At 39.6% G+C, this 18,393-nt stretch overlaps 1 protein-coding gene across 6 annotated transcripts in view; it reads left to right on the top strand.

Annotated features, from left to right (window-relative positions):
* NELL1 (neural EGFL like 1) overlaps positions 1–18,393 on the top strand; it is a 436,046-nt gene that overhangs the window by 247,161 nt on the left and 170,492 nt on the right. The gene's annotated exons all lie outside the window — the stretch shown is intronic.

Consider the following 18,393-nt stretch of genomic DNA (forward strand, 5'->3'; position numbering starts at 1 on the left):
GATTCTACAATTCCTGGCTTCCAAAACACTATTGCCATAATGGCTAATTTGTTGAAAACTACTGCTAATGTAAAGTAATAGTCCATCCAGAAAACATTCATATGCACTTAGATTTGGGGAGAAATATTAGCTTTCTTTCAGTGTTATGAATTGGTGATATTGTCTTGAAGTGATGGATGGTGAACCACCACTTCAAGCTTAAATTCTTCACCAAGATTTCCACAATCTATCAGGTGTCAAAGTAACATGTCATGTGATAATCTCTCCATCTGACTAACTCTCTAGAGTGTACAACAATGTCAAGATATTTAGAAAAAAATAAAATGGTTTCTAAATGAACATATCAGGGACTGCAAAAATGAGACTGTAATGAAGACAGTAATCTGGATTGATCCTATAGAAGTCAAAGAAGTCACACCAAGAATCAATTTTGCCCAGTATTTTCCCAATTCTTGCTTGTAGGGATTGTAAATTACAACATTTCCAAATAAAGTTTCTAGCAGGGGTGAATGAATATACTCTCTAAGTTTGACAGTGGCTTTTTTCCCCCTGTAGACTATAGGGTGTGGAACAACTCTTGACTCTGCTGTATGCAACAAGGACATTTTTGATTGACTCAAACAGGACATTTTTTTGGTTTTACTTTGAGGTTCAGGTTGAAAGGGCTGAAAAAACTTGAAGCAAAACTCATCCAGCACCATTTAGTTTAAACTGGTAGTTTAATAGGAAAATATTCAGGGTTCTTTTTTTAAAAAAAAAAAAACTCTTTTAATGAACTTGTGCTGAGATTCAAGCTTGAAATGAAATCCCAAAGCAGATGAATTTCCATTTCATTTTCAAATAGTCTCCCAGCTTTGTTCTCAACAAGCCTAGAATCACACAACTGAATGAAGATATAACTGCCTGTTTTAAAAAGTGGAACATGGAAATGCAAAAAACAGAGCTGTGGAATTTTGTGGTTGTTTAAATTCCAACTGGGAAATATATCTACAGAACCCACGTTGAAAATTTTTGGAGCTTGAAAAAGTGAGTTATATTCTCTAATATTCCAGATGGGAAGAAGCCCCTTAATGGGAAGCTGTGGAGAAATTCTTCTCTCACTACAGGAGGAGCTATGGATAATTTAGATCAGGGGTAGGCAACCTATGGCACGTGTGCCGAAGGCGGCACGCGAGCTGATTTTCAGTGGCACTCACACTGCCCAGGTCCTGGCCACTGGTCCAGGGAGATCTGCATTTTAATTTAATTTTAAACGAAGCTTCTTAAATATTTTAAAAAACATATTTACTTTACATACAACAAATAGTTTTGTTATACATTATAGCCTTATAGAAAGACTTTCTAAAAATGTTAAAATGTATTACTGGCACGCGAAACCTTAAATTAGAGTGAATAAATGAAGACTTGGCACACCACTTCTGAAAGGTTGCCGACCCCTGATTTAGATGGTACTCAAGTGGTAAGAGACTTGGTAATCAGTAAACAGAGGCTGTAAAATAATGGGCCAGATTGCTTAGTAGTAAAATTGCATAACACCAGTCAAGTCAAAGGAGCAAAGCTGAGGATAACACCAGCTGAGGATCTGGCCCATATCATAATTTACTTGAATGGTCTTGTCATAAACAGATAGTTAAGGGTGAAAGTCTCTTTTACCTGTAAAGGGTTAACAAGCTCAGTAACCTGATGAACACCTGACCAGAGGACCAGTCAAGGGACAAGATAATTTCAAATCTCTGTGGAGGGAAGCCTTTGTCTGTGTTCTTTGTTTTGAATTCGTTCTCTCTTTGGATTTAAGAGAGGCCAGACATATTCTTCAAGTTCTCCAAGGTTTCCTGAAGTATTTTCTTCTATTCAGTTTAGTGAGTATTAGAAGGCGGTTTAGTCTTATAATTGATTTCTACATTTGCAATTGTGTGTTTGCTGAAGAAATATCTTTATTTCTGTTTGCTGTTACTTTGATTATTCTGAGAAAGGAGGGGGGGGAAGTCTTTCCAGGTTTATAGCTAGACCCTGTATATTTTCCATCTTGGTGATACAGAGAGTGTACTTTTTTCTTTCTTTAATAAAATCTTTTATTTTAGAACTTGATTGATTTCTTCCCTTGTTTGGATTTTCAGGGGAAGGGGAGGGGGGAAAAGTGAATCCCTCTTTGTTTTGATTCAAGGAGTTTGAATCTGTATTGGTCTCTCCTAACGGCTAGGGGAGGGGGGAAGAAGGTGGAGGGGAATGGTTTATTCTCCTTTGTGTTGAGATTCAAGGAGTTGGGATCTGTGTTCCCCAGGGAAAGTTTGGGGGAACAGGGAGTGTACTAGACACTGGAATGTCTAGTTGGTGGCAGTGTTTACCAGATCTAAACTAGGATTTAAGTTTAGAGGAGTCCATGCAGGTCCCCATCTTGTGAACGCTAAAGTTCAAAGTGGGGAATAAACCTATGACAGGTCTAGAAGTGTTTTATAAACTTTTACAAATGGTATGTATACCCAACAATCATTCCAGCCACTACTGACGTGCTCCACCTCTGGGGTGGAACAAGGCAGTTTATTATCATCTGTCATAACAGATAGTTAAGGGTTAATGTCTCTTTTACCTGTAAAGGGTTAAGAAGCTCAGTAAACCTGGCTGACACCAGAGGACCAATAAGGGGACAAGATACTTTCAAATCTTGGTGGAGGGAAGTCTTTTGTTTGTGCTCTTTGTTTGGGGGTTGTTCGCTCTTGGGACTAAGAGGGACCAGACATCAATCCAGGCTCTCCAAATCTTTCTGAATCAGTCTCTCATGTTTCAAACTTGTAAGTAATAGCCAGGCAAGGCATGTTAGTCTTATTTTTGTTTTCTCAACTTGTAAATGTTCCTTTTTGCTGAGAGGATTTTACCTCTGTTTGCTGTAACTTTGAACCTAAGGCTAGAGGGGGTTCCTCTGGGCTATATAAATCTGATTACCCTGTAAAGTATTTTCCATCCTGATTTTACAGAGATAATTTTTACCTTTCTTTAATTAAAAGCTTTCTTTTTAAGAACCTGATTGATTTTTTCCTTGTGGTAAGATCCAAGGGGATTGGATCTAGACTCACCAGGAATTGGTGGGGGAAGGGAGTGGGGATGGTTAAATTCTCCTTGTATTAAGATCCAAGGAGTTGGATCGGTGTTCACCAGGAACTTGGTGAAAAAGCCTCTCAAGGTGCCCAGGGAGGGGAAGGTTTTGGGGGGACAGAAAGTGATCAAGACACTGAAATTTCTGGATGGTGGCAGTGTTACCAGATCTAAGCTAGTAATTAAGCTTAGAAGTGTCCATGCAGGTCCCCACATCTGTACCCTAAAGTTCAGAGTGGGGGCGGAACCTTGACATCATCACACAGCAACTTCACATGCCAACAGGGGAAAGATGATTTTGTAGCCAAAGCACAAGAGTGGGAGTCTATTTCTGGTTCTGCCACATACTTCCCACATTGCCTTGGGCAAGTCACATGGCCACTCTGTACCTTATTTTTGGTATAAGTAAAATGTGGATGATAAAAACCATGTTGTGAGGCGTAATCAATAAACTCAGCAATCCTTGGAAGGCTCTATAGAAATGTAGAATATTATTCTTAATATTTTAGGATAGCAAGTATAGGGGGATAATGCTCCCAAATGAAACTACATTGAAAGCTTTGGAGTAGGCATAATGAAAGTAGCCTGATAGGAGTTTGTTCAGGACACCTGAACTAACACTTTGTGTGTGTTTGGGGGGGGGGTGGGGGAGGAGAGAGAGAGAAATAGTCAGGTAAAGAGGAAAGTAGAGAGAATCTGGGAAGTAGAGATACAATCTGTTTTGATTTATGAATAAAAATATTAGGAAGAGGAAAACAAAATCATTAATGAAAGTACACAGTAACAGGCAGCAAGTAGGAAAATTTATTTCATTCACAAAGGATTGTGTCTACTTCATCATAAATATAGTGGACTAGAGAATTTCAGAATGTAATTAAGGACAGGATGCTGTCAAAGTGGACATGGAAATAATCAGTTAGAAGAATTGGTGTAAAAGGATGCAGACAAAAACAAAATGCATGTCTGTTTAAAAAAAAATTAACACACAAAAATATGTACTACTTAAGTTTAATTGACATGAAAATAGCAAGAGACCTGAAGATGAACAAAAGTAAACCTTTATAAATACATAAGAAGCAAACACATAGGCAAAGAGACAGGAAGGTCACTTCTGGGCAAGTGTAGAACGATAAAGACAAATGTGGCCTTTATTTGCTGTGGGCATAAACAAATTCTTGGTCTCAATGTAGACGTGGACTATAACATTGCAGAGATGAACATCTTGTTGGGGGAGAGATGGGAAAAGAAGGTTGAGGTGAAGCGGAATGGCAAGGCTGTGTGATACGGTGTTGCAGCAAATAATAAACTTGACAAAATACCAGATGCAGAGCCAGATAAATTACATCCTGGGACTTTTCAGGCAGTAACAAGGAAAATGGGAAAGCCTGTGGCAAAAGTATTTATAGCGCCAAAGACAGAGGACTGGAATGTGGCTAATATAATATAGATTATATACCTATAAAGTTGCTTTTAGCTACAAAGAAAATGTTGCCAAGATTGATAAGGAACAAGAATGTATAATATTATATATTGCAGTTCAGAAAATAGAAACTAGCACAGATACATAAAGGAAACTCATGCCAAGCAAGTTTGCTTGAATGACTTGAATACACTGTGGAATTAATAGTTCAGGATGTAGAGCAAATCAGCTAGACTTCAGGAGAGGACTTAATACTGTAGCACAAAGCCAATTAATTTACAAAGACAGAATGCAAAGTAAAGTGGTTTCGTAATAGAGAGTCTCAAGAAAATGGAAAAGTTGAGGGTAGAGGATGGAGAATCATAGAACTGTAGCATTGGAAGGGACCTTAAGAGGTTGTCTTGTCCAGTCCCCTGCATTCAGGTACGACTAAGTATTATCTAGACTATCCCTGACAGGTGTTTGTGTAACCTTCTCTTAAAAATCACCAATGACAGAGATTGCACAACCCCCTAGGCAGTTTAGTCAAGTGCTTAAGCATCCTGACTAAGGAAGTTTTTCATAATGTCCAACCTAAATTGCCTTTGCTGCAATTTAAGCCCATTGCTTCTTGTCCTATCCTCAGAGGTTAAGGAGAACAATTTTTCTCTCCCCTCTTGTAACAACATTTTATGTACATGAAAACTGTTATGTCCTTCCTCAGTCTTCTCTTCTCCAGACTAAACAAACCCAATATTTTCAGTCTTCCCTCATAGCTCATGTTTTCTAGATCTTTAATAATTTTTGTTGTTATTCTCTGGACTTTCTCCAATTTGTCCACATCTTTCCTGAAATGTGATGCCCAGAACTGGACACAATATTTCAATTGAGGCCTAATCAGCGCAGAGTAGAGTGGAATAATTATTTCTCATGTGTTGCTTACAACACTCCCATTAATACACCCAAGAATGATGTTTGCTTTTTTTGCAACAGTGTTACACTGTTGACTCATAGACCTCTACCCCCCGATATAACATGGGTTTGCATATAGCGCGGTAGCAGCGGGGCTCTGGCGGCGCTTTAAAGGATCCGGGGCTCTGGCTGCTGCGGGGAGCCCCGGGCCCTTTAAATCACCTCTGAAGTCCTGCTGTCCCTACCGCGGGGCTGTGGCAGCGGGGTTCCACCAGTGATTTAAAGGGCCTGGGGCTCCCCACCGCAGCTGGAGCCCAGAGCTCTTTAAATCACTGCTGGAGCCCTGCCACCCTACCCCGATATAACGGGGTTTCAGCTATAATGCAGTAGGGATTTTTGGCTCCCCATGACCGCGTTATAGCATGGTAGAGGTGTATTTAGCTTGTGATCCACCATGATCCCCAGATCCCTTTCCACAGTACTTCTTCCTAGGCAGTCATTTCCCATTTTGTATGTGTGCATCTGATTGTTCCTTCCTAAGTGGAGTACTTTGTGTTTGTTCTTATTGAATTTCATCCTATTTACTTCAGCTTGTCGAGATCATTTCGAATTTTAATCCTGTCCTCCAAAACACTTGCAACTCCTCCCAGCTTGGTATTTTCCGCAAACTGTGCCCTTATCTAAATAATTGATGAAAATATTGACGAGAACCAGACCCAGAACTGATCTCTGTGGGACCCCACTTGATATGTCCTTCCAGCTTGACTGAGAGCCACTGATAACTACTCTCTAGGAACGGTTTTCCAATCAGTTATGCACCCACCTCATAGTAGCTCTGTCTAGATTGTGTTTCCCTAGTTTGTTTATGAGAAGGTCATGCGATACAGAATCAAAATCCTTACTAAAGTCAAGATATACCACATTTAACCCCCCCACCCCCCAAGGTTTATTACCCTGTCAAAGAAAGCTATTAGGTTGGTTTGACACAATTTTTTCCTGACAAATTGATTGGTTAATTATTTGCTCCATTATCTTTCTGGGTACTGAAATTAAGATGACTGGTCTGTAATTCCCCCAATTGTCCTTATTCCCTTTTTTATAGATCGGCACTATATTTGCCCCTTTCCAGTCCTCTGGAATCTCTTCCACCTTCCATGACTTTTCAAAGATAATCACACTAATCCTCAGATATCTCTGCAGTCAGTTCTTTGCATATTCTGGGATGTATTTTATCAGGCCCTGGTGACTTGAAAACATCCAACTACAGATGTTCCACTTCTTCAGTTTGCTGTACATGAGTGGTCCTGTAGCAGGCCATCATTTCAGTAGTAGATAGAAATAGAGCCAACACATTTGAAAATTATTTAAGATCAAATTTATGGAGAAAATGTCACCCACTGATTTGTCTGGAGAAGAAATAAAGATAGGCATGCTAAAGTGTCTTGAGGGTTACAAACATATCTGAGTGTGTAAGTGGGGGAGATGATGTAAGAAGCCCTCTTCTTGTCCCTGTTTACAGCTGTGTAAGAGTAAAGCCACAGTCTTGATTCTTGCACAAGGTCTGGGCATGTGTAGCACAGACAGTAGCATTAGGCACACCAAAGAAATCAAAGTGACTATTATAGAAGAAGGCATGCTGCTCCCTTACAGAGATTGTTTTAGCTCCTGATCAGCGTGAACTCTTCTGGTGTTCCTGTGTGAATTCTTCTCAGGGCTTGAATATGGATTTTGTGTATGTCAGTATGAAAGGGGTTTGCAGACCCATTTTTCAGAAAGAAAAGGCCATTATCAAGTGTTTGTTTGGGTTGAAATGAAATGAGATGAAGTCAACTGGTTTGTATTTTCTTGTTTTATGAGATGAGCTCTCGACGCAGTATGCTGGCCTTTCCTAGCTCATAGTTCTGTTCTACAAATTTTTTTCATAGGACCAAATTCTGCCCAAAGATGCATTTAAAGTGATTTGATTAACTTCTTAAACAAGGTAAATCTATAGCTATTCCCCTTAGGGATGAGAGAGAAGTGATAATCCTTGTAGCTCTCACTCCTGCAGAGTGAGCTGAACTTAGACAAGTGCCTGCACTTGTCTATTGCATTTTGAGTACTGTATCTAATTGTTAGATTGACTGTTTTATTAATATCTCATTTTGGGTTTTCAATGAGGTGTAAATTTAGGAGAAGAGTTAAACTGATTTTTAAAAACCCCTCAGAAACATTGAAAGCATTTTCTTATTCTCTTAGCAAGATTACAGCTTCTGCATTAGACTTTAGTCACTTATTCACTGATGAAACATCCTACTTTCTATAGATGGAGGTTCACATAGTTACATTACAGTCCTAAACATTGAAGGAAACAGGTGCATCCTAATCTTGGTACCTGGGCAGTGAAACCTCAAAAGCTTTCAGAAGTTCTGGTACCCAGTTGTCAGGGACAGCCTTATTATGATTGTCCCTAGGAAAGGCTGAGATTTGGTGTCTCTTCTGTTATATTCCCATACGTTCTCTCAGCGAATTCACCAAGTCCATGATTTTTCCAGTGGCCATCAGGCACTTTTATTTCCCAATCATGTTTCATAACCGTTCAGTGCTGCAGCTTGTGGAAAAGATGGTAGGGTGCAACCGAGTCCCAAAGAGGAATATCATTATTTTAAAATGTGGGGAGTGGTCAAATGCTACTGGAAGATAAGGGAAGATCTGGACTGGCCTGGTAGTGTAGTTCTGATTCCTTGATAGATGTATGCCTTGGAAGATGCTATGGCTACCACTGAAAGTTGTAATTCCACTTAATGGCCATCTCATTTGTATTTATAGACAGCTGTGGAAGAGTGACAAAACACAGTGGGCAGTAGGCGGTTTCTTTTACAAGGTAACAAGAATGTGAAGATCGTAATTTTAATACTTTCAAGGTGGCTACTGGATGATAACGATAGGGGCTTGAAAATGACTTTTTCTAACTTAAATCAATAAAGCAATTCTTTTTCATATTGTCTAAATAACATTTTAGATAAGTGGATGGACAACTTGTTTATTCAAACAGTAAGTACCGTACTTTCCGTAATTATACCCTTCTTGGTAATTTCCAAAATAGCTATGTTTAATAATATTGAAATGCAATTCATGAGCTGACAGAAATGTCACCTAAAAGAGGTTTAAGCTGAGTGTGAGAACTGATAACATTTTTAATATGGAAAAAAAAAATCTACATGCTTATGGGAAATGATAGAGAAACAGATGCAGGAGAGAGAAAGTAAAATGAACAAAGAGAAAATACAGATGAGAAACTATTGGGTGAAGAGAGTATAAGTAAAAAGATAGGTAAATCTTGAATGGAAAAGAGGGAACATGAGATCATATTTGTCAGAACCTGTTTCCACATTAGGCAGACAGAGAAATGCCATCACGTTGAGTGTAGGGACCTGCTTCACTTGCCCAATAATAGATAATTATAATTAGTTGATGTGTATCTCATGTTATTCTTGTTAAATAATGGATTGACTGCACAGTAGTCAAAAAAATTGGAGCCAAATGTTACCAAAATGCAATAATAAAACCACTAGTGGATATGAAACAGGTAGTGTTTCTACAGATTTCAGCAGGTACGAGCTATCAAGACTCCTTTATTCAGATTTTTTCTCATATTTGTTTTACACTGTTGTAACTCTAGTGATTTAATTGTAACTATTCCTGGGTTTTGCTGGTGTAAATGAAAGAAGGATCAGGTCACTTGGTTTTATTTGTGACTCTGCCACTGACCCACTTTGTGACCTTTGGTATCATTTAATCTCTTTACACCACAGTTTGCCCATCTGTAAATAGGATATTCTGCACTTTAGTTATCATTGTGTTACAGAGTTCAGTTTTAGCAAGAGTGTGATGGGGCATTCTCCCCACACTAGCCCTGGAGCAGTTAATATAAGAAAGAGAGGCCAATTAGCCATAGGCTGCACCTGGGAGGGCGCTAGGATACAATATGGCTTAATTGGGAATGAAGTTACCTGGGCAGAAAGATGTGGGACTTCTGCAAAGCCAGGAAGCTGGCAACAGAGTCTGCAGTCACACTCCCCGATACAAGGGAGGAGAGTAGGACTGTAATAGGAAATGTAGGGAGCAGTCCGAGGAAGGAGCAGTAAAGGCTGGGAGAATAAAGACCTGAGCTATTGGGTCGAGGGTCCCTGGATTGGAACCTGCTGGGTTCCTCTACAGTACGCTGTAGGAGTGGCATGCCAGGAGCAGCCTATTTGGTGACTGCTGGGGACAGTTTGATAATAGCTCAGGAAGAGGGAACTACAATGTATTTTAGCCAGAGGGCTAAACCAGGAAGAGGAAAGCTCCAGGAGTATGAGAGAGCCGATGCAGTGAGTGAATGGAATGATGGACTCAGCAATCGTCAGACTATGTGGCAGGCTAATCCCCAGGAGCGCCAGAGCAGCAAGAAAGCAAGCTCCGTCACAAAGCGCTTTAAACCTTTATTTTGTAAAAACCTTATTGGAAATGGCAAAATCCAAAATGTAGAATACAAACTTTGAACGCAATTTGAATTTTTCATGGTGATTTAATGAACAAATGAATTGCCAAGAAAGAATAATAAAAGTTTTAAAATCATCCCTGTTGACAATTTTTCCCCACAGGATTGTCTCACTTTTCTTTGTGTCCCTTTTGCACTGACCTTGACAGCGTTAAGGCAGGCTGACATCCCAAATGCCTGCATTGTCTGACAAGCAAATGTGCGTGTGTGTTCATATAATTGCTATAAAAGCATGTGGTTTTGCTGAGGCATAGATGGCTTTTGGTATCCATTGGAGGTGGAATTGAAAGCCTTTAATGGCATATTGGATTATATTATTGACAGCATTATAGGTAACGTGAAAGTGGAAAGGAATGCATAAGGCTTTCTCCATAGCTTGTGATAGCAGTGCTTTTGTAGGTTTGGGGTGGACTAATATGTACATTTAAACGGCAGGTTTTTTCCCCACACTCTTTAATCTACTGCCTAAATAAAACTTTAAAAATGCAATAATACAGAAAATTCTATATTTTAAGTTTGTGATTATACATCAACTCAGCCTGCTGGATTTATTATAAGTAAGAGAAAAGACTTCCTCCAGTTCATTATTTTCCTCTTTTCCTTTCTCAGTATGGAATGTTAGACTTTTTTTTTTAAAGTTGCATCCATTGAGATTCATGTAGTCTGAAGAAAGACATTTACACAAATAGACTATGTAAACTTTCTAAACTATTGGAGCTTTGAATGCTGTCCTTGCATTGGTTTTAGAATGTAACAAAATAATTTAAGTTTATTTTTTTTCTTGTCCATAGAGCACCAAGATGTAATAGAACAGATAATCTGGCAATGGAAGAAGTTGAAAGTCTGGGGAAATATTTTTACATTCCGCTCTAAATTATACCACACAGTCTGAGTCTTCAGCCTTTACAGACACATAAATAGTTCTACTAAATTTTTCAGGACTCCATGTGTGAATAAGAGGCTGGAGAATTGCGTCTATGAATGGATCCAGTACTACTTGTGAGCTTGTTAAAGGTGGTTTATTAATTAGTAGAAATCATTACAATGTATCTTTTTAAAGTATGTATCATGGGACCGCCAGGGGCCAGATACTGCTCCTTTTACTGGTCTGTACCATCAGCTAGTGGAAATCAGTGTAACACTGATTTACATTGGCTGAATTCAAAGTGGGCCAGAGCAAAACAACTATGAATTGTATAAAAGAAACAGCCTTTGGGTCCAAATGATGTAAAGCACCTATTTGCAAGGGAAATAATTTATAGCATGATCCTGCAGTGTCTTACTCCTGTGAGTAGTCCCATTGAGTTCAACAGGATTACTTAAGGCTGCTTGTAAAAGAAGCAGTGAGAGGCAAAAAGGCATCCTTTAAAAAGTGGAAGTTAAATCCTAGTGAGGAAAATAGAAAGGAGCCTAAACACTGGCAAATGAAGTGTAAGAAGACAATTAGGAAGGCCAAAAAAGAATTTGAGGAACAGTTAGACAAAGACTCAAAAAGTAATAATTTTTTTTAAGTACATCAGAAGCATGAAGTTAAACAACAGGTGGGGTCACTGGATGATCGAGGTGCTAAAGGAGCACTCAAGGACGATAAGGCCATTGCAGAGAAACTAAATGAATTCTTTGCATCAGTCTTCACGGCTGAGGATGTGAGGGAGATTCCCAAACCTGAGCTATTCTTTTTGGGTGACAGATCTGAGGATCTGTCCCTGATTGAGGTATCATTAAACAGCAATAAGTCACCAGGACCAGATGGTATTCACCCAAGAGTTCTGAAGGAACTCAAATGTGAAATTGCAGAACTACTAACTGTAGTCTGTAACCTATCATTTAAATCAGCTTCTGTACCAAATGATTGGAGGATAGCTAATGTGACACCATTTTTTAAATAGGGCTCCGGAGGTGATCCCAGCAATTACAGGCCTGTAAGCTTGACATTAGTACCAGGAAAACTGGCTGAAACTATAATAAAGAACAATATTGTCAGACATATAGATGAACATAATTTGTTGAGGAAGAGTCAACATGGTTTTAGTAAAGGAATCATCCCTCTCCAATGTACTATAATTCTTTAAGGGGTCAACAAATATGTGGACCAAGGAGATTCAGTGGATATAGTGCACTTAGATTTTCAGAAAGCCTCGGACAAGGTCCCTCACCAAAGGCTCTTACGCAAAATAAGCTGCCATGGGATAAGAAGGGAGGTGCTCTCATGGATTGGTAACTGTCTAAAAGATAGGAAACACAGGGTAGGTTTAAATGGTCAGTTTTCAGAATGGAGAGAGGTAAATAGTGGTGTCCCCCAGGGGTCTGTTCTGGGACCAGTCCTATTCAACATATTCATAAATGATCTGGAAAAAAGGGTAAAAAGTGAGGTGACAACATTTGTAGATGATACAAAATTACTAAAGATAGTTAAGACCCAGGCAGACTGCGAAGAGCTACAAAAGGATCTCTCAAAACTGGGTGATTGGGCAACAAAATGGCAGATGAAATTTAATGTTGATAAATGCAAAGTAATGCACATTGGAAAGCATAATCCCAATTATACATATAAAATGATGGGGTCTAAATTAACCGTTACCACTCAAGAAAGAGATCTTGGAGTCATTGTGGATAGTTCTCTGAAAACATCTACTTAATGTGCAGCGGCAGTCAAAAAAGCAAACAGAATGCTGGGAATAATTAAGAAAGGGATAGATAATAGGACAGAAAATATCATGTTGCCTCTATATAAATCCATGGTACACCCACATCTTGAATACTGTGTGCAGATGTGGTCATCCCATCTCAAAAATATATATATTGGAATTGGAAAAGATTCAGAAAAGGGCAACAAAAATGATTAGAGGTATGGAACGGCTTCCGTATGAGGAAAGATTAATAAGACTGGGACTTTTCAGCTTGGAAAAGAGATGACTAAGGGGAGATATAATAGAGGGTATATAAAATCATGAGTGGTGTGGAGAAAGTGAATAAGGAAGTGTTGTTTACTACTTCTCATAACACAAGAACTAGGGGTGACCAAATGAAAGTAATAGGCAGCATGTTTAAAACAAATAAAAGGAAGTATTTCTTCACACAACACAGTCAATCTGTGGAACTCCTTGTCAGAGGATGTTGTGAAGGCCAAGACCAAGGCCAACACCAAGGTTCAAAAAACAACTAGATAAATTCATGGAGGATAGGTCCATCAATGGCTATTAGCCAGGATGGGCAGGAATGGTGTCCCTAGCCTCTGTTTGCCAGAAGCTAGGAATGAGCTACAGAGGATGGATCACTTGATGATTACCTGTTCTGTTTATTCCCTCTGGGGCACATGGTACTGGCCACTGTCGGAAGACAGGATACTGGGCTAGATGGACCTTTGGTCTGACCCAGTAGGGCCGTTCTTATGAACGGCCTGATCTTATTCCGATGGGTTCAAATTCTAATACCTTTACTCATACTGAGTATTGGTTTGCTCCAGATTAGCTCCATTGAAATGAGTGGGACCATTCTGGGCTCAGAAGTATTGTGCAACACGAATAAGGGTATTACAGTAAAGCTTACTGAAATCAGTGAAGAGATTCTCAATGTCTTCCTTGGGAGTTATATTGAGTCTTGTGGAAATATGGTTTTACAGGACCAGATCCTTGATTTTGACATCGTATTGTGTATTTTGGGATGTTGCCCTTTTTGGTCTGGACTTCTCAACATGAGGCTTGCAAATGCAAACTGGTGTTCTAAATATTTATTCATTTATTTATTTATTTACTTACTTAAACAGCATAAAAGCACCATGCTTTCCATGCTGATGATGCCCTCTCATCAATTAAAAACCTAGTTCAAAATTAAGATGGTCCAAACAAAAGATTTGCTTTTTAAAAGGGAATAGTAGCCTTATTTGACCTCACACATTGAACTGTATTGATCCAGCAACCTTTATAGGCTGGGAAATAATTCTGGGAAGATATTTAATTTCCCAGGCAGGTTTTTCTTTTCGTTTTGTACTGAATGATCCACATGAGATAAGCTTGCCAGTTTAATTCAAAGCAATAGCAATTTCATAACCACTCAGTCAATATCAACAAACAAGAAGCTTAAAAAAGACCCTGCCTTTATGTATTGGTTCCAGACAATACATTCTGTTTAACACTGCTGGGAATCCAAGACTTTCAATATTAAACATATTCATTGCATTTCTCTTGCTTTTTTTAAAAGAGGCTGTGCTTTCTAAAAGAAAAATATAACGATTTTTCTTGGCTTTAATCACATTATTATCCACTTTTCATTTACCCCAGTTCTGGTCTGTTGTGACACCGTTTCCATAGCAGAGGTCCTGGGACTTCTCAGAACTCCAGTATAGCAAAGGAGACTGATCTGAAGTCCATTGAAGTCAATGGTAGTCTTTCCAGGTGCCATTGAATGGTTGAAACTCACAGATGCTACCTTACTTAATATTTTCTTTCTTCCCTAGATATTAAGATCTTGTTTGAGTTTCAACATTATCTAGAATGGTTCAAATCCTTGAACATGCTCTTCACTTGAAAGGCTGATTTCCTGTCTTTGAAACAATAGAGTTTATGCTCTAGTCACTCAATCTTCAGTATCTAGTTGGTTTCATTTTGTAATTGTTAGAATGTACTGGTAGCTCTACCTTTCATATTTAGGAATCTAACTGCACCAGGGAATGCGAGGAGCCTACCTGCAGCTACTTGGAACAGAGTGCTTAGTCTTTTCATGATGGGTGTAAAATCATTTCACAAGGAACATCTTGAAATACCTCATTGCAAAGAATCTATCACGACATGGGCTCAATCTTTCTCTTGGTTCCAGGGGTATGCAGCTCTCTGTGTCAAGTGAAATCAGTTAGTTATGCAAACAGTTCAGCACTAGTGTATGTGAACCAAACAGCTCATATTGAATGGCAAAATGAGGCCATGAATCAAAGTGTGAATTCCCATGTATTCACAATAGGAAATAACCAAACAATATTCAAAACTGAGTGTTTGTAGCGCAGCAAAACATCATAATAATAATAACTGCAGTGTTAATTCTAATACTAGTTGTTGTTTAATTTGAGGGTAGATGCTACTATGGATGAATTTGGCCCACTAATTTTATCCTTACAACAGGTCGGTAAGGTATGCAAGTATTATTATCCACACTCTACAGATAGGAAAGTTGAGGCAGAGAAGTTAAGTGGCATGTCTGAGGTCACAAAGGGAATAAGAATCTGAGCCAGGATTAAAACACAGAATTCCTTGATTCTCAGTCCTGTTTCTAAACCACTGGACCTCATTTCTTTCTATTTATAAATTGCACCCAAAGTATGTGAAAAGAACAATGTTTGCAAAGTTAAGCATTCAAAAGTTAGAAAGTGCCAGATAGGGCCTCATTTCAGAAAAAAATCAGGGGTTGTAGTGGGCAAAGTTGTGTCTGCATATAGAACATTATATATAATTATATCCTGCAAAGTTGGGATGGGTGGGAGAGGCAAAAAATGGAAGACATAATGGAACATATAGACCTATGAAAAGTCAGAGGGCACCTGCCCTCCTTGCCTTCAAAGCAAATGATGACCCTGATGCCAGCATTAGCACCACAGCACAGTCCTCTATGGTTGAGCTGATGGGGTAACTGATAGCAATAGCAAGCGGTTGGTTATCTTCTGTGTGTACTTGCCACTAGAGGGGGTGGAGTTGCATTCTTTGCTAGCGTGTTTCACAGTTGTTTGCTAGGCAGCAAAGAAATGTTGAGACTTGGGAAGAATAGATTCGGATTCCATGTTGCGGACCGGAGTGTGCTCTAGTGGTTGTAACTCTTCCTGGGGGTATCCAGGGTTGTGAGGCACCTCACTATCACCTGACCTTAGCAACAGGAAGCCTGGTCTGTGCCTGCTGTGGGTCAACTCCTTGATTCCACCACCCATGGGCAACACAAGCACTGCCCTCTTAGCCAATGTAGGCTCTGCTGTCTCTTTGCAGGTTAGCCATAGGCACGCTTCGTCCCACAAGCCCTCTGAGAAGCCCACTGGAGCATCCACTCCCTGTTCCCTGGGACACTTATAGTATTCATAGATCTGTTGTTCCCAAAAGATGCAGTACACCCCAGCTTACCAGTTACATCTCAGATCACCACTGCACTGAACATCAAACACTTAGTTCTAAGTTTATAGTAAAAACAATTTTATTTACAAAGTATCGGTGATAACAAGTAGAAATATTGGAAACAAATGGTTACATGTAAAATAAAACCATAGCATGCATTCTAGAGCCTAGATTTAATTAACAAAATACCATCATGTCTAATAAAGTACTGTTCACATCAGTGTTTTCATGCCAGGCAGGCTGTGATCCCTGTCATTGTCAGCTTGTGTTCTCAGTGAATACTCTCTGGACCCCCATATATACACCAATGTTCCATTGTCTTTACTTGTAAAAATAATGCCCTCTTGCAGTTTATTTTTTCTTGTGGCTTCCCTCCCTTGTCGACTTCAAAAGCTCTTCATTGGCATTTGACTCAGTATGCAAAAAGGTATCCATTGTAAGACATACAGTGCCCCATACGCTTGTGACCAGAGGGGGAGAGAAACATTGTCTGCCTTCTGTTTTAAAGACGCATGTCACCTCCTGGTAACCTGCTTTAACTTCAAGGCTTTGAGAACATTATTTCCAGTTTAGATACATAACTCCTTAAATACTATCCTTATATACATTTTGAAATAATTATAATGATCAGTGGGCTACTGGCTCTTGATAGAACTCTTGCATGCCGCCATTTGGTAAACTTAATATGCCTTTATCTGACCTAGGAGATCCCTTTAAAATTCTATCCCTCTGGCACCAAGAGGTCCGTAGGTCATAGTGGTTACATTGCAGACCTCTCTGCCTCTCTCCCCTCCCCAGCTTCTCCCTGCTAAATTCTGCTCCTATCTCCATTTTCCCTGCCCGCATTCCTTTCTCTTCTGTCTGTTTACTATGCTCCTACCCATCTGCCAACTCCACAATTCCTGGCCCTCTCCACTCTGTTCATATTCTCTCCACCATCTTCCCCCACCGTATTGTGCCCTTTTTGGCTCCTGTTCCTCATTACTCACCCCTCAGCATTCAAGTCATGGAGCTTCCTCTTTCTCTTCCACTCTGCCTGGGCAACCACAGAGGAAGCATTAAAAATACAGGAGACATTCTCCCCACTTTCAGTTCTGGGGCCAGGGGCCACATTGGCCCCTAATAAAAGGGAGGAGTAATGGCAGCCCCTTTAATCCTTGGATGGAGCATCTCCAGTTGCTCTGTGCAGATGACACATGCAAGGTCGTGTCAGCATGTCAGAGCTGTTATGTGGTGGAGCATGCTCAGCCCATATGTAACCTTGAGGGAATTCAACTTCCAAACTCCTAATAGGTCTGTACTAAGATTTTTCAGAGGCTCATAACTTGGCCAAATTTGGTTAGGTTTTTACAGGGATGGAAAAAGGTACATCGCTGACACACATGTCACCCTGATGCCAAATTTAAAGTCCCTGCTTCAAAGCATGGGGAAACTGGAGCTTCTTGTAAGAATGGTTTTAATATGAGCAAAACATTGTACCGTTCCCTATTTTTTTTCCTGAGAAATGGCTAACCTGTTTTAGTTGAAATTTTGCAAAATAATTCAGTATATGCTAGACACCCAGCATGGGAAAACTTTAAGTTGAGCAATGTTAACCGGGTACTATAATGTAGAGTATTGGGCAGCTTTAACTATAGGCATCCACTCATTCTGCCTAGTTGCTTAACAGGTTTAGATTAAGCCCGGCAGTTGAAATTGCTACTTATTTGTTGAGTATTAGATATGGGAAGTCTAGAAGCCATGTGGGATGCTTGACAAGCTCATTTGCATGCTAATACCCAGAATGCTTTTCCATCTCACAGCTGTTTCACAGTGGTGCTGGTGTCCTAGCTCCTGGAACATGCTGAAAAGTTTAGGCACCCTTGTGTGTTCACAGAGTTTTTATCTATCGTGTTGTGCAGTAAAAATAATAAATGTTTCTATGCTAAGTGAGCATATGCTAAGTACAAGACTAATTGCTAGACTAAATAGTATACTCATAATGGTACCTGAAAAAAAATGCAATGGTGAAAAACATCCATTTCAGAGTCTACTAAAAAAAGAAATTGTTATGAAGAGTGTATCATCAAAATGAATGATTGGACAAATTCAGTGCATAAACTGCAATGAAGATGCAAGTTAAAATAGCTTAGGACACATTAAGTGTAAAGAGAATGAAAAGTTAAGATACATCAAGGAGATGTAGAGGTTGAAAGGGGCCGCCTTCAACATCATTTGAGATTGAGTCAACCCAAAGGTAAAGCCGAATGTTTCATATCACAGAAACTGGTGGGCTTGCCTTAGATATTTCTGAAGTGGTAGAGCTCCATGAGTTGTATGGTGACCTCCTATGGCCTGCATTCATCACCCAGATTATAAAGACTCCAGCAGCCAGGTGCATC

Source organism: Mauremys mutica, chromosome 4 (genome assembly GCF_020497125.1).
Source record: "Mauremys mutica isolate MM-2020 ecotype Southern chromosome 4, ASM2049712v1, whole genome shotgun sequence".
In the NCBI taxonomy this organism is placed as follows: Eukaryota; Metazoa; Chordata; order Testudines; family Geoemydidae; genus Mauremys; species Mauremys mutica.